The sequence below is a fragment of the Ochotona princeps genome, chromosome 11 (assembly GCF_030435755.1).
Source record: "Ochotona princeps isolate mOchPri1 chromosome 11, mOchPri1.hap1, whole genome shotgun sequence".
NCBI classification, from domain to species: Eukaryota; Metazoa; Chordata; class Mammalia; order Lagomorpha; family Ochotonidae; genus Ochotona; species Ochotona princeps.
Window position 1 is genome coordinate 41,990,340 of NC_080842.1, and position 12,773 is coordinate 42,003,112.

General features: G+C 42.2%; 1 long non-coding RNA gene across 3 annotated transcripts in view; it reads left to right on the forward strand.

Annotated features, from left to right (window-relative positions):
* LOC131481395 (uncharacterized) overlaps positions 1-12,773 on the forward strand; it is a 28,742-nt gene that overhangs the window by 14,898 nt on the left and 1,071 nt on the right. For all 3 annotated transcript variants that reach the window (XR_009246293.1, XR_009246292.1, XR_009246291.1), the window contains 2 exons: positions 1,707-1,932; positions 3,449-3,535. This is a non-coding gene — a long non-coding RNA (uncharacterized LOC131481395). The remainder of the gene's footprint in view (positions 1-1,706; positions 1,933-3,448; positions 3,536-12,773) is intronic.

Genomic DNA, 12,773 nt, shown 5'->3' on the forward strand with positions numbered 1-12,773 from the left:
TATGACATGCTTTGATTAAGACATATCTCATTATTTGTTGTGACAATGTAATAATGACGAGGAAGAAACATTTCTTAAGACTGATGACAATTCATTGTTAGCCTAAAGGGGAATTGTGGAATAGGCATAAGGCTTCTTATTTCACAGCGAACTTTTGAGACTTGCGGTGACTGCTATACCGTACGACAGGGTCCCATTTTTCTGTTAGCTAATCACTAAGAAAATATCCTTCTTTTTTGTTCTCTTTAGCCTATGAACCAATTCACAGCAAACCACTTAACCTAAACTTTGTTAAGTTCATAAGGCCCAGGATGGAGAAACATAGTTTGTGGACACGAAGAAATGATAACTAATAACAATAGCCAGAATGTTGCAGGAATGTTGAATTCCAAGTCTTCCGCTTCTCTTGGAAATAACAGTACAGGGGGCCTGTTTTACAGTTTGCTTAACAAGGCATGCACAGTATGGGTGAAACCACTCACTTTCCTTCTAAAACAATCTATATCAAGAAAAGAGGGACCTTTTCACTCTTCTCACTGTTTTTGTCTCTTCTTTCTGGTCAAGTTACTCTTTCCTAAGACAGCACTGCTTTTGAAAATGGCTCCTTGTGATCTGGTAATAGAAAGCCTTCAAAACTGTCAGTCAAGGGAGTCCACATATTGGTGCATATCAGCGATCACTTTCAGGGAAAGGAGGGAAAGAGTAGGGTCACATTATGTTTATAGTTTCCTCACAAACAGTCCCTAATGTTCTACACCCAGGATATTCTAATCCATAATGCTTGGCAGTCCTTCAGAAAGACAGATGCTCTCCTATCTTTCTTCGAGCCCAACTGTGCTGAAGTTGCCTTCCATTACTTGGACTTCCAGAGTGTGTAGTCTGTATTTATCTCTTGCAGTCTTATCTCTCATCCTGAGGTGTCCACAAAGGTTTAGATTCCCTGCCTGACTGTGAAATATTTGGGGGAAGGGTCTATCAATTGGCTGAGATTTTTGCTGCTAATAACTATGAAGACCGACTGAAGAACAGAATGAACTGACTGAGCCCTCAATTCCAAACAGTCTTTCTTCCTTTTAGCCTCATGAGTCACAGCTGCCAGTTTTGACAGCTGTCATAATGGCAATGGGGTTTTTTCAAGTTTGCTGAAGCCTAATTTCTCAGGGCAGCTAATTTGGATACAGTGATTCTTCTTGGATGCACAAATTTGCTACTCAGTGTCTTCTCGACAATCTGAATTCCAAAAAATTATGGTGCCACTCAATGCCCTAAACCCTTTTCTACAACATGAAGGGATCCCACCGCAACAGCCTCCTGAGGGAGATCAGAAAACATCAGCTGACTTCAAAAGTAGGTCATCACAGGATCAGTGTTGGGTAGTTTTTCATGAAAAATCTTTGGAAAGAGGGAAAGATTTCTTCTCTATGTGATAAACTCAAGCAGATGACTTAGAGTCCCTGCAGTTTGCCTACTTCAAGACAAACTGTTTATACATCATGGGTTAAACTGTCCTTTGCTGCTGTAGGTGAAGGTAAGGAAGTGACACTGTAGGGATGACCGCACAAAGTTCAATTAGGCAGGGTAAAGGGTCGGTAATGGGAATTATCCAAATTGAGTATCTTGAAGCTTGGAGTTGAACAGGACTTGTGCAACACAGAAGTCTGGTTGTTTTTAGATGTATGCTGAGCTGATGTGGTTGTTTCTGTCAGTTTAATGAATGCAGATGGCCAGCATCCTATCTGTTCTGAAAAGATTGCAAGCCACAGGTTGACAACAACAGAATCTGGAGCTTAAAGAACGAATCCGGGGCACCCTATGACAACCTGTTCTACTGTTTAGTAAGTTGTAAGATTTGGAACTGCCATCTTCTGAATTTCCACTCAGATAAGCTGAGAATCTGAGGTCTATATTTAAGGCCAAGCCACATTTTGAATGGTGAGTGTCAATCTCAGAACCATCCACGGGTCTACGGCCATACCACCCTGACCGCGCCTGATCTCAGAACCAACCACGGGGAGGTTCTCAGATTTATCTTCATTCTTTGTGCCTGTGCACCTCTCTTCTAATGTCTGAAGTGTGTGTGTGTGTGTGTGTGTGTGTGTGTGTGCACGCGCGCACGTGCTGTGTATGTGTATTAAACTCTCAGAACATGAAATTAACTTGAACAAATTTGGGTAAAATCTGAGTGAATTTGGACCATTAAGGGTGGGGGATCCTATTTTTCTTTTTTTTCTTTTTCTATATTCTTTCATGGTATCTAGAAAGGTCTGAAACCACAAACTTCAGGAGAAATTGGGCTTAACTTCAAATTCCAAGGACTCAGTCCCTCATTAGAACATACTGTGCCCACCATGACCAGCTCCCAAGCTGTTATATCAAGGGCCCAAGAATGATCAAGTCTACACAGCCCAAATTGTCCTGGGTAGCTGTGGGGATCACTCTCAGTTGTTGTGCATGTGTAGGCAGGTCCAGAAATTAGCCTCATGAAGAGTTGTGCTGAAATCTTAACAAACTCTTCTGTGTCTCCTGGGCAGCTGTAGGCTTTTAGAAATTTCTTTTATCATTGAAAGTTCTCCCCTCAGACCTTAAAAAAACTGTGTTGGTTCCATAAATCAGACTTAGAATAGTTCATTAACATTGTCTGGTCATCTGGTGTACCCTCACCGGTAGAGACATACAATGTCCACTTCAAATCTTATTCCTCCGGACTTACACAATGTGCGTAGAACTAGGAAGATGAGTTTTTGACATGCAAAAGCTGCAGAGAATGAGACTTTAAGCCAAAGTATATATATGAATACAAATGAACACCCATATGCCCAGCTCTGGAAGATGTCCATGAAACCTTTGAAGATGGTTTCTTGTTATCCTAACCAGGAGTCATTCCCAGGTTACATTAACCCAGGGTAAACCTAGAGGCGGCTGAAGGACTATTCCATCAGCAAAGTTGGGTGAATATTAACAAACAGTGGGAGATACAGCATGGCTTGAATATGTATTGATGGAAATTAATTTGTTTTCTCAATAGAAAGTTCTCTACATCTGAAGTAAATGAATGACATACCAGGACTGTGAGCTTTTCTGGTCCTTTAGATCTGTCGTCATACAATCTACCAATCCTTAAAAATCCAACCTAAATGCCAGTCTTTTTAAAGCCTTATCACTTCCTCTTTTGGATGCTTGTAGCTCTGTGCACCTGTCTTTGAACCCTGTTCTTTCTTCTGTATTGAGATTATTTATGTATCTATCTTACTTCTCCTATTAAGTTCCTTAGGGCTCGTTTCTTCTTTAGACCCCTACAGTTCAGCCTTTTACTTGGAATACCAAGTGTTAAATCAAATATCTAATAATCCATGGATAGAATTAATTTTAAATGGGATTTGTCCTGGTAAGAAAGCTCCTACCTTTATACTCATTATGCATTCATTATCTGTTCACCTTGCCCTTGCAGGGAAAATCAGTGCATGGCAAGCCCAACAACTTGTGAAGTGGAAGGTAAAAAATCTCTACCATATCGGAACACCATTTCAATTTCAGGGTAAGAGAAACTACTGCATCATTTGATATATCTCACTAAAATACACCTGCTATGTCTAATTCAGTGATTTCAAATTTCCCCAGGTCTAGAATTTGTTCTTATCCAACGCACTTAGAAATCAGCTAGGGAAGTAGATTACAAACTGGGAATTTCCCTAGATATTTAAGAGCGACTAACAATCACGAGCAGACTTCCACAGGGTTGATAGAATCTCTATTCGAAATCATAAATCCTGGGTCAGCCTGATGAAGAGGAGGGGAAAAAAAATACAGTGACCTCTTAGTAGTGCAGAAAACGCCACACAACAACCCAACAAAACTGGTGAAACGCAAGGACCAGCTCACATTGCAGAGATGTGTCTGTACAGAGACAGAAGGACAGAGAAGAAAATACCTTTTCTTTCTTTCTTCCTTTCTTTCTTTCTTCCTTCCTTCCTTCCTTCCTTCCTTCCTTCCTTCCTTCCTTCCTTCCTTCCTTCCTTCCTTCCCCCCCTTCTTTCCCACAATGCAGAGTTCAGCCTTCTTTCCTTCCTTTCCACACTAGTCTAGAGATTTCTCTGTCAATCAAGGGTAATCTTCTCATGAGCAAGCAGATCTCTACATGGACAAATCCTTTTGGTCATGGTCCGAAGCCCCATTATGTCCTCTATTTGGGTTCCCTTTAGAATTTGGACTACTTGAACTCTTCCTCCTTAAGAAATGGATTAAACCTATGCTTTGAGCCGCCAATACTTGAAATGCCTGTACCACAGAAGTAGCAAGAAGTTGCTTCCACTAGCACTAAAATTCCTCTTAACTGTGTCCTGGGTAGGCTACAGTGGTTTTGGGTGTCAGAGAGGGCAACTCCAAGGGTGGAAACAGCCCAGAACCTGCACACAGAGAGAAGGCAGCCCAGAGAGGAACTTCCTCTGTGGAAAAATTGAGGAGCCAAGATTCACAGAAACAATCAACAGAGGCAGGTACGGGTAACTCTGCAAGTAACTTTCTCTTGATATTGGGGTAGGATGAAAGGTGGATATGCATGAAAGGACCCCACAAAAATCTTCCTGGAAAGAGGCTTCACTGAATCCACCATAGCTATGTAATCAAAAGAACAGAGAACAATATAAATTGCGCTTTCTAGTAACTAAAAATAAAAAAGCATTTCTTAAACAGTTAATTACTTTTAAAGAACTCTTGGGAAGCTCAGTGAGGTGGCAAATTCCTCAGAATCAAAAGCCAACACTGGAAGCAAATTGGCTTTGTGTCAATGTGTGTGCTTGTGTATGTGTGCGACTATAGTACATAGTCCCACACATCTACTTACATGTGTACATACACACAAATGTATGTTTATCATTATACTTCTTCATTTCAAATTGACACTAGTGTGTTCCACCTTCAGCACACATTTTATATGCATTTCAATTCATAGACAGACCATTCATTATACCATAAAAGAGAAATAGCCAAGAACAGCAACGTATAACCTAGCCAGAATGGTTTTCAAACTTCAGTTTGGCATTGTTAAAGAACAAGGCAAACTTCCCTTTACACAAGTTAAAACATCTGTTATTCATTCATATACACTAGCAATTCTTTAGATTATCAGGAGAACAAAAAGAAAATCCAACATATTATGAAATTCTATCTTAGGGTTTTTTTTCATTATTTGTCTCATTCATTGTATGTATTTTATGAGACAAAGTTACCATTTATGGAAATTATTTTCCCTCTTCAATTATCACTTTTACCCAGATCCCAAGAGCTGGGAAATAATAAAATACATATAGAGTTTTTGCTCAATTATTATTTTTAAGGATTTTTTTCTTTACCATATCTTATAGACCTTTCTTTATCCCATTTAAAACATATTGAGTGAATCTGAGAAAAGCCTTACATATTTAGAGCAGAGACACAAAAACACAAAGGTTATCGAGCCATATAAATTATCTAGGACTCATGATATTGTGCTTAGATAAACAAAAGTAATTCTGTCAGACACATAGAAAATCAGTGACAGATAATCCACCTTTCATTCAAGATCCCATGAGCCTATCCAGCAATCGGTCAGGATTGTTCTGGAAAACTTGAATCTTTACAGCATCGCTGGCTTGGAGAATACAAATGTTTCCAAATAACCATCACTCTTAACACATGGTATGGAAGAGAGTTCTCAAAGGTTTAGAGAAGAGGTGGGGGCTGGGCAAAGGGTAATTCACCACCAAATAGTACAACACATAATATTAATCCCAAGAAAACAGCAAAGTCAAAAAGTTAAAAGTAGTCATATCAGACAAGAATGCTAGGGAGTCCATGAGTACCATATTCCATGCCAAGAAATGGAAACTAAGAAAAAAAAGATAAAAAAAAAAAAATAAAATAAAGTTGGACATAAAATAATTATTGAAAGCTTCAAGAAGTCAAAGCCAAATCAATGTTTCCTTTTTCCCCCTACGCACAAATATTTCATCCTAAACTCAATATCCAATGATGTTGGAGTCAAAGTATCTGGGAGATTCAAGTCTGCAGAACACTTCCCTTCTATGCGATCTCTTGAGTCCACAGAAATAAAGCACCTTGGAAACCAAGAGTTGTTCAAGAATCCTAGTGTCTTACTCAATGTGTCAAAAAAGGTATAGGTAAAATCAGTAGAATCATTCATCAAATGACAAACACAACAATATTGACTCTCATGAATAGGCAAAAGGGCTCCCGAGGACAATTCACAACTAAGGAGACAGAGCACAATAGAAGGTTATGACATTTCATGAATATTCTGTTATAGCTTTGAACTTTATTGCAAAGCAAAAATATATATTTATATATATATATATTTTATCTACATTTCACCTCTGACATTGTACACAACACGAAAGCACAGGAAACCAAAAAAATTATAATGAGGTAGATACATAACATTTACAGATGGAGGAGACTAAAGATTTTAAATTTGGCTTAATACTGTGGTCACCAATGTATGTATTTTCAACACAGCAGCAAGCATTGATTCACAGGGCAGGAAGCCCATCAATCTCAAATCCAAAAATAAGCCTCATTAGAAAATACCTGCTTCAAAATAGAAAAAAAAAAATTTAAGTCAAGGAATCAAATGTCATCAACTTCAAACCCTGGTAAAATTAAGAACTTTTAAATTTTTGCTTTTTGTGCCCAGGGGAAACAATAATCTTAACTTGCTTGATGAGGAGTAACCACCCCACAGGGTTGCACTATGTGTTCTTGCCAGGTGAGGCTGCAATGACCTTCACCTCTGCAGCTACTGTAGTAAGAACCACCACCAGCCTTTGAGGGCTCTTGGAACATGCTGGCTGAAAATACCACTTGGCCACAAAGTCTCTAGAAAGCTTTACCTATTCGAGTTCATCTGCTCTCAGAAGGGTTAAAGCAAGGAGCACCTACAAGTTGGGGACTCTGGGATGGTCTCCTTCTCCTTATCATTTCCAACTTAAAAAAAAAAAAAATCCAGCTCTTTCTCAGAGTTTACCAAGTCACCAAGAAAGCTACCTTTAGCCTTATGCTCATTATAAATGTGTTCTCACTGTCAAATGCATCATCAGGCAGTGGCAATGGTAGCTACTGCAAAGACTAGCTCCCCTCTCATCCTCATGTCTGTGTCCTGAATGGAAGAAGGATGCAGGGAGAAGAATGGAATGAAAGAGGACCCCTGACTGGTAGAGGCAGTGACTAGGAGAACAGAACCAGGGAAATAGCAGACCAAGCAAGAGTCAGCTCAGAAGAGCGGTTAGTAGAGATCTATGAGTTTCCAATAGGAAGGCAAAGAGTAACTTTCAAAAAGTTTTAAAAGTGATTAGAAGATTCTAAGACCCTAGAAAAATTAGGGGTGTGTGTGAAGGGAACAAGGCTTAGAACCATCTAAAGGACTAAATGCAGAATTAAATCAAGCTCCTTTGCATTGTTCAATACTCTGGACACGATCCTGCTTTCTAAGAAATTTGTTGTACTGAGAAAGAGCCAGGAACAGCTGTAGGAGATTGAGAGGTCTTAGTGTGATGCCTGGCTCCATTGGGGAGGGTTTGGGGTGGGGCAGGCAGGGAATGGAGACCTCCTTGGGTGAGAAGACAAAGGGCATAAGCAGTGACCACCTTGGGGAGGCTTGAAGTTGACCCATGCTGAGCAGGATGTCCTATTACCCAAAAGCCATAGTGTTAACTGAACTGTTTTATGTGTTTGTGCTTCATCTTGCTGCTGGGCTATGAGAAATGAAAGAGATCATCTTTCCTGTTTGTCTTTCCAATGCTGTGCACAGCACCGGCCATGAGGAGGGCATCCTTCAGGTTGAACTGCATTTTCAGAAAATCAAGTCAGAGGACCAGTTGGGAACAGAAGAGAAGATATGAGCAGTATTTTCAGGGCTTGGCTTGTAGATCCCTGTGAAAATACATTTTTTTCCCTAGAGAATATATTAGGATCCTCTTCCTACCTTCCTTGGCCCATCACAAGAGAAGATTCACATTTGAATTTTGAACACAAGATGTTGACCCCAGTGGTGAAGGAACTAAAATGAATTGATCTGATTCTGTGCAGACACTGAGGTTACAGCCAGGGTAAGTAGCTATCTTCAGCTTGGTGGAGCTGGGAGTTTGGGGTGGAGGGCTTCTGCTTGCCAAGAGCACTTAAATTCATGAGACAAAGACAAGGTGAGTTTGTGGTTTCCACTGTCTCCTTCAAGAGTTCTGGTGAGGCCAAGGGCACTTGCAAGTATCCAAAAGCTCATTAATCGAGGAAGCAGGTCTCAGTGTCCCAGGTGACTCAAAGCAAAAAAAATCAACCAGATTGAAACAGATGGTGTTTAGACCAATTCTAAGCATTTTATGTCTACAAGGAATTTGATAGTGAGTGCTGGTGAGCAACTCATGTCCTTAGGGGCCTTTTGAGTGTCCACTTGCTTGGTAGCCACCCCTCTGTGATGGTATGGATGAATCAAACTTAGGTGCCATCCAAGGCCCCTTCACACCCTGAGATGCGATTGCTCCTTGTGCTCCTTGGAAGCCTCAGCACTGCACAAGAGCTAGGGGGTTTGCCCGTAATTAACTGCTACTGACCAGCAACATCACAGGTGTGCTGTTGTTTACACGTGCTCAGAGAGGGCTCCTTCTGTACCGTTGCTGTCAGCAAACTTACAAAGCATGAGGCTAACTGTGAAGACAGCATACAAGCCTTACCATTCCCCTACCACAAGTCACTCCAATCTACTCTTTCCTGCCAGTTTTTGTTCCCCTTCTCTCTCTCTCTCTCTCTCTCTCTCTCTCTCCTTTCCCCTTTTCTCATTTATGTTGTCTTTTCCATAGGATCAGTTCATATGGCCATGAACATTATTTTCTTTTCTTTTCTTTTTTTTTTTTTTTTTTGGAACATTACTTTCTTAAGCCTACTAACTTGATGCTGGTCATTTAATTTCCCTAGCTCAGGAATTTACAGTGGTTTTATCTTCCTAAATCAATCTAAAGGCATCAGTTCATTAGTCAAGACTTTCACCAAATGTGTTTTCTGGCCTTGCGGATTTATTACCTTTCTGCTTTGGATCAAGGGAGTCCTGGAGGTTGTTAAGCTCACCTTGCATTTTAGAGATGAGGGAAATTAGGCTTATAGTAGACTATAGATTGGCCAAGGAATGGTAAAGACAGGAGTAGACATGGTTCTTGGTCCCTGGGTAAGCTGGGTAAGCTCATCTTTTTTTTTTTTTAAGATTTATTTATTTTATTTTATTTTTATTGGAAAGGCGGATATACATAGAGAAGGAGAGACAGAGAGGAAGATCTTCCGTCCAATGATTCACTCCCCAAGTGAGCCACAACGGGCCGGTGCGCGCCAATCCGAAGCCAGGAACCAGGAACCTCTTCCGGGTCTCCCACGCGGGTGCAGGGTCCCAAGGCTTTGGGCCGTCCTCAACTGCTTTCCCAGGCCACAAGCAGGGAGCTGGGTGGGAAGTGGAGCTGCTGGGATTAGAACCGGCGCCCGTATGGGATCCCAGCGCGTTTAGGGCGAGGACTTTAGCCGCTAGGCCACGCCGCTGGGCCCAGGTAAGCTCATCTTATGCGCCTCCATCTTCATCCTGGCACAATGACTCACTTGCTGCAAGCATGCACAAGTTCCTCTCTGTTATTGCCAAGTCACAGCCACTGTCTTCAAAAACCTTCTAGAAGGGCAGATGTTTGACACCACTGTTCAAACACTGCTTGAGATGCCCACATCTCATATCAGAGTGCGTGGGTCCGAGTCCTGACTCTGCTCCCTGTTTCGGCTTCCTGCTCATGAGCACCCTGCAAGACAGCAATGATGGCTCAGGTCCTTGGGCCCCTGACACCCAGACTGAGTTCCTGGTTCCTGGCTTAGGTGGGGTTCCTCCCTAAATATTGTAGGCATTTGCAGAGTAAACATGGGGGTGAGAGATCTCTCCCTGTCTTTCTGCCTTGCAAAACAAAAATTAAATAATTTTTAAAACCTAGAAGTTGACACAGATAAGCTTAAAAATTACCTACTTTTTCCTGACTCCATTTGTTCAGCTCTTCTACAGGATCCAAAGAGAATAAACCCAGCTATCTGAAATAGCATCTCTTGAGATAACAGAAAATCAAACAAAAAAGAAAGGAGTCAATAAGGCTTCAGGAACCCCCAAAACAGACTTTGGGGTGGGCCTAGTAGGACTCTTGGGAATGTAATTGAAGAGATCATATTTGGGAGGGCAATGGGAGTCCTTTCCCTTGGGGGTAGGAACCTTATTTTATAAACCACCATTACATTAAGCACTTTGGCCTTTCTTTTCTTCTCTTGGCATTCCATCCCAATGGAAACAAAAACACACAAGCTTCTTGGTTTTAGTCTCATCCTGTCTGTGTTGGACACCATGAGCTACCTGAGAGCTATGAGTTACAGTGACGGGAAAGAAGAAAAGGGTCCACAGAGACAGATCAGAACCAAAAGACTCAGGTCTGACCCCATTGGTACTCCCTGACAAGCCACATGGCCCTCACCAAGCTATAGTCTTCTGGAACCTCAGTTTCCTCATTTAGTAAATTAGGGTGGGAGTTCTACCTGGTAAGAAAATCACAAAGGATTTAACCCAATCCATTTTGTGAAGTATGCCCCTTCATCAGCACACAGCTGTATGTGGGCTCTCCTGCCCCACCAAAAGTGCTCTGTTCATGTGGCTTTCCCACTTTACAAAGTTCACATGGACATGCATATCACCTTCTTGAGCCTCCTACTCTTTTGTCACATTCAATTCCCTGGATTAGGAATTTACAGAGATTTTTATCTTCCCAGTTTAGACTGGTTTTAGTTTGCCAAGGTCAAGTTAGACTTACACAAACATTATTTTCCTGAGATGCTTGTAATGCTAAATAATTCTCCAAAAGAACTGTTCCCTTTGGAGGAAGTGTATCTCTGACTAAACTTTGTTCTTGAGAAGCAGTTGGCCTGGGAGGGTTCTGGGCCAAATCCGGTTACCCCAGTTCTGGCATTCATAACTATATACCTGCAGGTCCTTTCAGGTCTCAGGTGTTGATGGTGAGAACCTACAGAAAGGGTGAGTCCCAGCAGTACAGTAGGATTTATCCACTCCAACAGGAAGGTTTTCCTCAGCTAAGGTTCTGTCAATCATAATAATGAACTGTCAGACCTCTTCACACTTTCTTAGGGCTAGATTTATAGCAAAAATCCAAACATGTCACAGCAGCCCACAGAGGTTTTCCAAGAGAGGCAAGTCATCTTTTATCCCCAACATGGGTGTTGAGAGCTCCAACAAGGCTGTGGGCTAAGAAGCAAGAAATCGACTGCTTCTACCATCCCACCTATCTGCATTTTATCCAAACCCTGATTCTACTAAAAGGCCTGGAGCACCTGGATTTCCAAAGCCATCTACGGGCCTGCACATTGATGGAGGAGGCCAGAGAGGAGAAAGGTCACAGGGCTGGCACTAGGCCACCTGAGAGACGATCCCCAGCAACTTGCCACTTTTTGCAGACATCAAAGGGTTAACCAACTTCCTGAAACTGGTCCCCTTGGGATTTTCTGACCCTGCAAGACAGGTAAGCTTCTGGACAAGACCCCTGGGAATTGGTGATACAAGGCCAAATTTGAGGCTAAGTCAAGGGGGTCTCCAGAATACCACTATTAAGTCAAAAAGTGAGAGGGTCTCCTTCTTAGGAGGCCAAAGAAGGAATGAGTGAGAGCTTTCTGGGATGTGTCTCAGCAGGTGTGATCTACAGAATAAAAGCAAATGAGCAGCACTTCGTTTAGATTCCCCTGAGTAGCTAAGAAAATGAGCGGGAGGAGGGGGGAAGAGAAGAAATGAGGCCAAAAGAAATAATGTACTCCCCCGAAGGATCCATGTCCCCTTTCCTTCCAAAGGAACCCCACTGAAGTTCCCACTAGTCGCGGAGTGGGAGCAAGTTGTGCTGGAGCAGTTAGGCAGTGTCTGAATTTCTTTGAAAAACTATCTTGGATGGCTCAGCCACCTTGTGCAAGAGTTTGTAAACCGTGAGCAAAACTCAGACTTGTGCAGAGTCTCAACCCAAGCAGGTGAGAAGCTGCCTTCTGCATGCAGGGCTCCCCCTGCCTAGTTTGTGCTTTGTGTAAGCCCATGATCTCTCTTCTTCTCTGTCACTCCTTTGAAAGACCTTGAAAAGGCATGCCAAGGCAGCCCTACTGGCTTTCTGGCAGTTTGGACATGTGTTAGAATCTGTTGTCCTCCTCATCAGCTGGAAGTATGCTTTCAATGCCACCCACTGGCACATGGTCTCTGGGCTAACTTCCTGAGCGCTTTCCACAGCAGGCTCTCAAGAATCTCCCTTGATATTTGGCCTTCAGAATGAGAGTTTATACATCATCCCACTCCAGTATGTTGCCTGTCAGTGAGTTGGCAGAGGAGGGAAAGATATTAGCGGATAGCAGTACGGGGTTAGAGAGGTAGGCTTTGGCACTGGGTACAGTGGAGAGAGTGGGTAGAGTAGCTGGGAAGGCTGCAGTTGGCCTAAGCCAAGGCAGAAAACATGAGTTCACCCTCTGGGGACAGGTTACTCCATTTAGATGACCACAAATAAGGAAAGGTAAAAACACCTAGGTCAAAACTTTCCCAGAGTATACCTGCTCCCTGCCATGGTCCTTATTCAGAACCAGGATGCAGGTGCCACTCAAGCTGCAGGTGCACATTATTCCCGATCCCCACCCTCCAGCCCCAGAGGTCACATGCTCATTGTCCCATTTAAGCCAAATTTGTT